An 8697-nucleotide genomic window follows, 5' to 3' on the forward strand; every position below is an offset into this window, starting at 1 on the left:
ATAGAACATTACAAATGCACAACAAAATTCAACACAAATCATACATGTAGCATCAATAAAAATGTGCCCTGCCACCCTAACGAATAATGAATTCGATTCACTGTTTGATTCATAATTTGTGACTTTCTTCTTCTTCTTCGTTGTAACTCTACGTTTCCACTGGAACTTGGCCAGCCGCATCTTTGATAATAAGGGTAACTTTGATAATGCGACAGGCATTGTATAGTTTATCTCATAACTATAATTCTCTCAACCAGTTCAGAAAAAGGCAAACGTAAATCAATTCTATCCAGCTTTTTACGCTTTGATGAGGGGTGATTCATTTTTGACGGATCTTGCCGACAGCCCTTGCAGCATCACAGCAGCCAAAATTTTCAGTTCACTGCTCCAGGAATGTCAAAAATTTGCACCTGATGTTACCATTGTTACCATATTTGTTGGTAATCATAAATCTTTTCCTTCCCGCACATTCGTTACTGATGTGAACAGAATCCGTCGCATACATTAAATATTCTATTCTATTGCTCATCTGAACAAGAAAGTTTATTCTTCAAAGAAATTGTGCGCCGGAACTCGTCCACTGGTCAAGCCCCTGCCGAATTCCTGGTGCTGTATGGTTCAGAGAGATTTGACAGACGACCTTAACGAGCGGGCTGTGGTGGTGCCCCTCGTGGGTTACCGGGAGCCTTTCGCCGTGTTGAATCGGCAAACGTTATTGTGGCGGGGATCCTCGTTGGTTGTTCTTGGCTGGCCGTGGTTTTCCTGCCGTTGTCACCGGATGGCCCGACGGACGAAGCTGTGGTGGCAATATCCACGGTTGAGACACTATGTAAAAGGTTCCATACCTATTCCGGCTCTAGATACTGCGTGCATAGCCTCACAATTTCTTGGGATTAGTGGGGACTGTGAGTAATGTTATTTATTTCCACCGGGTGCATCAAAATTCAGAAATATTATTCGGCAACAGCATAAAAATGTACAATATAAAAAACAGCGACCAAGCAGTCTCGAACCAAGAACCTCGTGAATGCCAGGCTCCCATGCTGACCACTCAACTATGGACCCAGTTGTTAAGGGTGGGGACAAAATGCACACAATAAGCATTCATGGTGTGACTATCAAACTGCCAAAACCTGATTATATTTGTTGTGATGGTAACAATGGTAACATCAGGTGAAAATTTTTGACATTTCTGGAGCAGTGAACTGAAAATTTTGGCTGCTGTGATGCTGCAAGGGCTGTCGGCAAGATCCGTCAAAAAAGCATCACCCCTCATCAAAGCGTAAAAAGCTGGATACATATAAAAGTTCATCTTAGACGTATTTTCATTAAAATCTAGTTTATATACAACTTTTTGGACAAGAAATAAAAATTGTTGATAATCTTGTCAACACCTTCAAACAATCACCTATACGACATCATTTCAACTAATTTTTCAATGAATGGACTCCTACTCTCGATAGATTCATCATAGTTCATTCCGAATCTGGCCTTGAATCTATTAACAAAGTGTGTTTTTACGATATGGAAGCAATTTTGTAAATTGGCACATAAATCTCCATACATCGATAAACGCCTAAAAGTATGTAATGCCCTTCTAATTTCATGTTAATAAATCTGTGTTCAAAATTTGTTAATAAAACATTGAAAATGTACCCAAAAAAGAAAACTCACCATGAATAGCATGTAATCATAAGTTAATGTACCGTTAAACATATATTGTTTTACAAAGATAATGATTTTTGACAGCTTAATTCACTGTGTTTTTCACTCAGTACTCTACAAACTCATTTTTATACGTATAATTTAGTTAAAAATCAATGTTTTGATATGAAAAATCTCTGATACATTCCACAAGGCTTCTTTCATCATGTTCATACTCCTAAGATTTCTATCTGTGATTATTTTTTAAAATTTGATGAGTTTTTCAGGGCACTTTCAAAGTTATCCCAAAATGAAAATCTGATTCTCGCTTATATGGAAAATTAAAAGTCACCCAAAGTATTTAAAGCCATCGAATCTTTCAATTGCAATTGATAACTGATACCCCAGTACTTGTTTTAAAACTTGGAAAAATAATGTTACACGGAAAAATACTATCAAAGTTACCCCGGAACCATCTCCGGATTGGCGATCCAAAGCCTTATTTCAAGGCTTTCTCGAGAACAGTTGACCGCGACATCTTTAAGTATTTCATGGTGACATGGTGATCATTCTTGTACCGACTTTTTGAACCCTCTAAAAAGAATACCCTCACCGAATGCGTGTAAACAGTTTTGTATCTTTTAATTCCGCCCTTTTATGTTATCCTATGACAGATACGCGTATTTCGAATACGGCTTGTTATCTTCCTCAGTGGAGTGGCTAACTAACACTGAGGAGTGTCAGACGAAATACACGTCTCTGTCGGATAATTATAAAATGGCGGAATTAAAAGATACAAAACTGATAACACTCACACGTTTCTGGAGACAAAATCCTTAACGAAAGCATTTTAAACTGTGAAAATCTCGATTTCCACTTCGAAGAGAATCTTGGATGCTTGGGAACAGTTAACGGTTAATGAAAAAACATCACAACAAGGTCTGGATGCAGGATTGCTGTTGACGATTGTACGATCGCCGATATTTATTGTCTTCCTTGGATTTTGGGCTCCACACAAAACTTCATGCAAAAAAAAGGTCTAAAAAAATGTAAAAGACAATCACAACAAGCTGGTCGAAGGCGCAATAAGGTTCATGGAAGCCATCCTGGTAATCGAAACAATATTCGAGCAGATCCAGAAATCAGTTGACAGATTCGCCTTATTGACATCTTCAGTTCTGTTGAATCAAGCGATGCAAAGTGGACCTTAGTAACGCTCCGAAAGAGATTGACCAAGGTAAATTCGATCTGAAGAGAAAGCGGCTCCAGTTTTTTGAAGCGGTTGCATACGATTATGAAGAGAATGATCAAAGGGGGTTTCTTAATTCCAATCACGAATACAACTTAAACGATTCAATATCCCGAACATATAACTTGGTCCTCGCATCTTTGTGACAATTGGCGTCAGCATAGCGATTTGTGAGAGATGCTTTACGCAACTGAAATTGATTGACAATCACTAAAGTTGCACTATGAGTAATCTGAGGTTAACAAACCTCGCGATTCTGTCTATGGAACGCAATATTGTTAATTCAATCTATTTCGATTCTGCTATTTCAGATTTTGCAAATAGAAAAGCTCACAAAAGAAATTTCTGATGAATAAACAAAACCAGTACAGTTCATACCACCTCGAAACAAACAGTGCAATAAAGCTGGAAGTTCATATGGCCAAAACAACATCATTTTTACTTTATATTTAAAAAAAACCCCGAATCTGGTTCCGCACCAAGTCCTAAAATTTAAGGTATGCTACTGTTTCAATCTTTGAAAACATATGAAACATTTACTTGATTAATCACTTCAACTGCGAAAAACAATTATTCGCAAATCTGAATTCCACAAAAATTAAAAAAAAAACTTTAACATTGGATATGCGTCTCTAGGAAATCCTTGCACAGAAAGGAGAGGACTACACATTCGTCGAGGTCGCTGGATATTTAACGGCCGCATTGTTGATCTGCATAACGCAAAACACCACGTCGTCGATGACGTTGATTATCATTTTCATTAAAAACTATTTTCGGTTGTGTTCGGTTGGCACTGGAACTTATCGATTCCCCAAATTGTGTCTATAACATGCTACTTTCATCTCGTTTTCTAATTGAGGATAGTTCTAGCTTATTTATTGTTTTGCAAATATACGCCCAATTGATACAAGCGAGAAAAAAGTTAATTACACAAGTTTACAAACGAAAGTCGTGAACTTCTGTCAACGACCAAAATTTTTGAAGCACAATTTAGTGCTGATTTCGAAACCGACCTTCAAAAAATTTTAAGTAGAACAGTTCTTGAGTTTTAGCTCAATATCGAGTTTTACAACTTTTCAAAATATGTAATTTACTAAAATTCAAATATATTTCGTTTTGTTCAACCAATTTTAAATCTTTTTCCATAAATTGAAAGCTGACTACAATACCATTTGATCATCTGAATACAGGTTTTGCGTCAGATTGATAAAATTCAAGATATTGGTGAGTTTTAGGGACGATCTTTTTAAATTTTAGCAAAATTCCCAAAATTTTTTGAAGAAATGTATTTTTTTCAATAATAAAAAAACAACTTTAAAATTCTTTCTCGACGTTAATTTGACGTATCATATGTAGGCGAGGCACAGTAAAAAATTCAGCTCAATCGGAGTATTGATTACGGAGAATGAAATGTTTGAAGTGAGCTACATTGCTTAAAAATAGAACAAAAATCGATTTCAAATCATCAACCTTGTATGTAAAGTCGAAAAAATTTCCGCTTTACTGTAATTTTTTTCTTTCGCGTTTTCGAACTCAGGGCATGATTCTACACCAAAAATGATCATCAGCTTACCGAGTTCCAAAATGCTGTAAACTAGTGTTATTTGAACCGTAACATAGCCTGCACATAGGTACCTGTGCAATGTGCATATCCATATGCACAAAACCAAAAGCACTCCATAATATACAATTTGGGATTTCGAAACATCCAATACATGCTGTGGTTTGCTGGAACTCGCTACTGGCGTGCACATTAGAACTAATTTCAAACATTAAAATGAGTAGCACTTCGCAAAACAGAACCGATTGTTATTGCAAAAGCGAGTAAATATAGGGGATGATGGAGAGACATTCTTAAAGTGTGAATGTGGTTTTGCTATGTTACTGTTGACTTTTTGCATTCTTAGGCAAACCTAAATAGTTAAAACTCCTATTAGTAGTTTGTACAGAGCAAGCATCATGTAAACACTTCTCATAATCCATGCCTCCCCTATTTACACCATGGGAAATGGGTCTTCTAGGAATAGTTGCGTCTGAGAATACAATTGTACTGTTCAGAGCAATGGGCATCTGTTCTATGGTGAGCTTCATGTCGACCACAACGAACTAATGCCTACTAGTAGAACGAATAATGTAGGCGTCTAGTGTAGATTGCATTCGATCCAATTAAGCCAATTACCGGTCAGACGTGCAAAACAACACATAGAGGTAGAAAGCTCTCGGGAACTTTTTTTTTGTTTGGCGTTGCACTGCTTGAACTCATAAAACTATTCAACAAGCGTGATTATTAGATACTTTTTCCATTACAGTGCCCATATTAGTGGTTGGATCGCACACCGCCAGATATGATACCAACTCATTCGAAAAGAAAAAATGCAGCAACTTTACATGATTGTGCTTGAATGTGGCAACTCCACTAATGGTTCGCACCTGTTTGGACTGCCTGGTTTGATGAGGAAAATGTGACCCTTAATTTGAAAGCTAAGATTTTAATCGTATTTAACGAACGGGATTTTTGCATCTCCAAAAGTTGTGTATGGAAGATATTTTGTATTGAAAGAAGAGACCTTGAAAGCGGAGTCCGAAAAGGTCGGAATCGAACACCATGATTCAGCAGTTATGAACAACACCAGTTACATGAAGTTCGGCTCACGAAAAACACTCACGGAGGAAGCAACGAAGTCACAAGTCCAGGATGGTGTACTGGCTGTAGCTACAACAGCAAAAATCAATCAGGTCCAGAGTATTACGTAATACTGTAGTTCACTCAAACAAAAGACTTCTTGGCACCTCGTAGTGTGCGGGCGCTTGCATGGCATCGTCCCAGGTTTTACCCAAAAGCTACACGACCATGGGCCGGGGTATTCCAAGGACCAACATGGAATTGTGAACCCTATTCCTGGACCCATGCAGCAAGTAAATGTTACTTGTTATTTGTAAGATTTGCCAAGTTTTAGTTGCAACTATAGAGATAATGGATCAGCTATCATAGAGATGATGGACAAGAACTTCTTTCATTTGCCAAGACATCGTTGGCGTTTGATCAATTTGCCTAACAGGACTCGATGTCGTTCGCAGAATAATATGGGTATTGAATTTAGTGCTCCCGCTCTGGCAAGTGATGAGACTTGCGTTATTTAGTTTGGATGTTGTATCGTTTAGTATGTCTGTGAAAGCTAAAGAACCCAATCAGTTCAGTCTCTAGAAAACTTCTTAATGGATGTGAAAGTTAAGAATTTTTCATGAATCGCCGTAACCAATTCATGAAAAATTCAATCCCCACAGTGAAGTTGTGTAACGTTTTGTATTATGTTGAGTTGCAGCTTAGGCTTCAGCACTTTTCACACCCTATCGCATATTTACACGTCTCAGATTTACACACACGCCCCTTGACAAATCAAGTGACGTTTGTCACGACCAGTAGCACCCAACGTATCTTAATACCAAGATAAGAGATTCCCGCAAATGTCAATAAAGTGACCCACCAACACAGTTGCGTTAGTTATGAAAAGTTGGTGTTTTTACACTAAAATGACATTACTTCTGCAAAGTTTGTAAAGTTTTAGTAGTTTAAGGTGAATCGGGACGCCGTGTTATTTTTCCTATCTTCCCTCTCTTTCTAACAATTTGCCTCGCGATTTTGAAGATGGTAATCTCGATTTCTATCGCACAGATGAGGCTGAAAAACAATCAGCATATGCACTGCAAGTGAGCATACACAATGATAGATTTTTGTTCCATTATATGAAGTAGAATCTGAGATTACCATCTTAGTACCAACAGAGCAATGGCGGATATTTCCTCGACCGTCCCGTCCGCCCTTAATAGTTTCTAACTGCTGCAAAACTATATTAAGAACTTTTTTTTTTTGTTTCCGATTTTCAAAATGATGATATTTTCTGTTTTATTGCATGATTACATGGAGGCAGAGAAGAGAAGGCCATCTCCGGAGTCACAAATTGATAAATATTTCAAGCTGTTGGTCGCGACACCTAGCGGTTGATATCACACTTTTTACACGGACATTTTCTACCGTGTTGACACGAAAGAGCAAAGTATTTCAAAGGCAGATACACCAACTCAAAAACTGATTCGCAAAAAGATTGTGTTTAACTAGAATGTATTTCGGGGACACAGTAAAAGTTGTTTTTCTCTTAAAACCGTAAATAGGGTACGTGATACAATAGTGGCGGGAATATGTAAAATGTCATTATGATACATAATTAAGAAACATGGTAAAACACCATCATTATGCTTTATAACAGCCTGCAATTGCAAAAACCATCTTTGGAACGTCTACCATGTTAATGCAATAGTGATCTAAACAATAATTAACCGTCTAATACCCAATCCCGCCTTTAGACGGGGTATAGTTTGAGCATTTTTGTAATTTTTGTTTCGTGGAAAATCAATTTTTTTATATTTTTGGCTGATATTTAGGACTGTTCTGTATATCTCAAAATGGTTTTTGGTGTATTTTGAAGCGTATTTACATTTTTTTAAAAATCATTGAAAAATTGATGTTTTAGTCACCTTTAAGAAGTCATTGTTTATTTTGTATTGAATCGCTACAATTAACATATTTTAATTTTTTCCCAAATCATTCTATCCTTGTTTAATACTTTAAGGGAATCGAATACACTCTAAAATTATTTTCCTAAAAATAACACGGAAAATAAAATTTGCTGTGAAAAAAATTTAAAATAATAATATTTCAACAATAATCATAAAATCTCAAAATGTTTTCATCTCAAAAAATCCGTTCCCCAAATTGGCTTCGAGGAAAAATATAAATGTGTGGGAATGTTCAAAAATAAAAATTAGAAAAAACAAAAACTGAAATTCACAAAATCGAGAATTAAAAAGAATCATCTTCCAAAACATGTTTAAATCGATTTTAGATGACGAAAAATTATATTTAGATCAAAATTAAAAATTTGGGTATTAGAGGGTTAATATGCTCTCAATGAAACAAAATTTCGAAAAATAAGAGAATTATTCATCGATATTACGTCATCTATTCATTAGTTTTGACTATACCTGAAAGTAATTAATACACTTTGAGCCATGCTGTTATTCTGACGTTCATACACGATGGGGACGAAATGGGCAGAAACAAAATAAATCGAGTCGATTTCCCACGCCAAAAATGTATCACTTTTCGTGTAGTCGGTTTGTTCTGAGATGCCCTTCTCTTCTCTGATGGAGGTAACTACTAATCCAATGAGATGCAACTAAATAATTGCCTCTAAGACGTGAGAGCTTAATTTCTTAAAATATCGCTTTTACACTGAAAATTTTTGTTGCTTCGCTGAGTTGCATGATATTTTCTTCCAGCGAAAGCTTATGCAATACAGCAAAACGCAAAATTTCACACTAACACTGCAAGAAACCTGTCAACAATCACTTAATACACATACATTTTCAGCGAAATGCTCTATTTAAATGACAACAATTCACTCCCACAGCAAACGGGCGACCGCCGTCAAATATCAGGATTGCTAACCGCCCGGGCCCGGCGCAGCCGGGCCTACTCTAAATCGTCATACGCTTATCGTTTTCCACTCATCTGCCAAAATGTCGTTTGTGTCTATTGGTGTTAGTGAAGTCATCATTTGTTTTGAAAGTTCCTTTTGGCGTTTCTTGTTATTAACTTTGTTTACGTCCCTCATTTGGAAAACCAACGGTTTTTTTTTGCATTTTTCAATAATATTGAAAATTGAACGAATAATAATTATTCAATAATTATTATTAAACGAAATGTAGGGCGAGCTGAGCTAGTTCTTGAAGAGTGGCCATGAGTG

This window comes from Aedes albopictus, chromosome 3 (assembly GCF_035046485.1).
Source record: "Aedes albopictus strain Foshan chromosome 3, AalbF5, whole genome shotgun sequence".
Lineage (NCBI taxonomy): Eukaryota > Metazoa > Arthropoda > Insecta > Diptera > Culicidae > Aedes > Aedes albopictus.